Genomic DNA, 2,657 nt, shown 5'->3' on the forward strand with positions numbered 1-2,657 from the left:
GAGTAATAATAGTATCTAACACATAAAGCTATTGTTAGAATTAAATGAAACAATAGTGCACAGTGCTAAGCTCAGACGAACTCCTCAAAAATTGTTAGATATTATATTTAATTTAAATATCCTTCCATATTATTTCATTTAAATTATAGTAAAACATTGACAACAACTTTCATCATTTCCCTGATGATCTTCTTCCTTGACTTTAATTTTCCCTGAAGGTCTTAAAAGTTTCTCAATCATGCATTTTCCAAGTAGTTTTATGAACCAAGCTAGTAAAGCTACTGTGGATAATACATTGAGTGTATGCCATGGGCTATGTGGGAAAATTGTAGATGAGTGAGCTGAAAGGACCTCAGAGGAAACATTCCCTTCATTGCAGCCACACAGATTTTGGGAAAATGAAAATAGAGAAAGGGTTTGGGCTCTGTGATGCTGCAGTTTTGCTCAGATGCAAGTTATTAGGCCAGCTCCTTTGCAGCATTTACAGAACTACAGCAGGTGCCTAAGGAAGCTTTGGTATTTACAGGAAACACCCTGTTAGGCAACCCTTTATTCTTTCACCCTCTTTTGGTCCCACACCAATCTATTATTAGTTCTGTAGCCAGAGTCATCTTTTTAAGACACATCTTCTGTTAGTTTTGATGAATGTACTGCTAAAGCAAGAAAAGCAGGCATTTGAAGGAGTCCAGGTTTCTCTTTCTCCCTATTTCTCACCCTTCATAGCCCATCAGACTTGTGAATTCTTCCTCACAAATGTTCTAGGTATCTTCCCCATTTTCCATCCTCACTTCCACGAGACAGGTACAGGTTTCTATTGTCAAGTCCTGGGACTACTGTGGGAGCACTTTATTGTCTCTCTCTGCTTCTTGACTAGTTCTTTTCCAAGCTTTCCTCCAGCGAATAACCAGAAAGATACTTATCAAATATAAATTTGGCATTTCACTCCCCTATTTACATTCTATAGGGGCTATCCCCTGACCTACAGGACAAAGCCTAAAATCCTTCATATGGCTTTCAAGGATATCAAGTGATGTCTTCGGCCAACTGTCCAGCCTCAGTTCTTTGGCCCCGCTCCTCCCAATAGTTGGATCTTTAACTTCCAGCCATTTAAATTATGCAAAGCTCCCTTATGGTGCCATGATTTTTACCCTCTGAAGTTGCATCTGCCTTTCCTTCAAGACCCTCTCCTCCTGCATTTCCAGAAAATTCATGCTTTTATAAAGCTTCAATTCAAAAGTTTTTTCCTATGAAACCTTCCTTATCATTGAAGGTCCTTAATTCATTTACTCACTCACTTATGTTTTTGTTCAATTTTATTAAGTCCTTATTAGGCACTGGGCCCTTAAATGCTCCTTCTTCTCTTCCCACTAAACTTTTCTATTCAGTTATAACAGTGTTCTTATTATGTCATAATTCGTGTTTTCTTCCTGTCTCTTTTTAAAAATACTTACAAAGACCCTAAAGGACAAGAGCTATGTCTTTTAATCAAATCCTCACAGCTTAGACTAGTGCCTGGCACATATAGGTACACATTCAATAAATAATTGAATGTGTGAACTTACCTAGAAGAGTAGGAAAAATTAAAGAAGCGCTTGGGTTGGGATTATTCTAATAGGGGTTACCTATGCTATGCTCCTGCCAAGACCCAACCCTGTATACTGTTTGCCTGTTCCTCTGTAGAGGAGCACTGAGCAATCATACTGAGTAGTTGTTGTTTTGTCCTCTTCCTTCCGTATGAGATAGCTATTCATTTCATCTGATTGGTGCTGCCCACTTAACACTCAGAACAGTAGATGAGCTAGTTGTCTAGAATCCTTGGACTAGTAAAGAAAAACCTGGGATGCAATAATATCAGAAGATACTGAGTAGTAGTTGTACAGATCCAGATAACTTTTGAGAGCCATTTTTCTCTTCCCATTTTTGGGAAAATAAGATTCATGCCACTTTTTGCATTGTTACTTTGCCTTCCCACAGCCAATAAATAGGTAACTGGTTGCCACGAGGAGTAACTATTTTCCTGATTAATTGGATGCATTAGGAGATGCTAATGTGTAGTGGGAATCTTCAAACATACTACATATTCCTGTTGCCAAAATATATTCATGAATGGTTTACTTTCTTTATTTTAAAGGAGTCTCATGGAATGCTGAAGCACATATGGAAATTTGCAGTGCTTTCATTCATTTCCAACTACGTTTATGCAATTTTGTTTTTGTGGTAACATTTGGGTGGCTCCCAAACATAATTCTTACACCATAGTTTGAAGTTTTGATTCAAGAATGAATTTGAAAAACAGCTGTAACACCTGGTACCATTTATATAATATGCTCTTATTATGGCATTCCGGTTAATGAAAAGCATTAAATTAATGTATAAATCAAAGAGAAAAACAAAACTGAAATTACAAGCTCACCATAATGTAATTAAAAGCATTATGTCTCATATCAAGTTATGGTAAATAGCAAAATTTACCAAGAAGACAATTTACAGCCTTAAATGCCTTTATTGTTAATAAAGACATATTAAAGTGTAAGAGATAGTAACCATCTTAAGAAATGTGCAGAATAACAACAAAAAAGAACAAAAGAATTCAGAGAAAGATAATTAGTAATATTAAGGTGAAATTAATTTTAAACACTTTAAAAATTAATAGAGCC

This window comes from Colobus angolensis, unplaced genomic scaffold (assembly GCF_000951035.1).
Source record: "Colobus angolensis palliatus isolate OR3802 unplaced genomic scaffold, Cang.pa_1.0 Scaffold95, whole genome shotgun sequence".
Classification (NCBI taxonomy): domain Eukaryota; kingdom Metazoa; phylum Chordata; class Mammalia; order Primates; family Cercopithecidae; genus Colobus; species Colobus angolensis.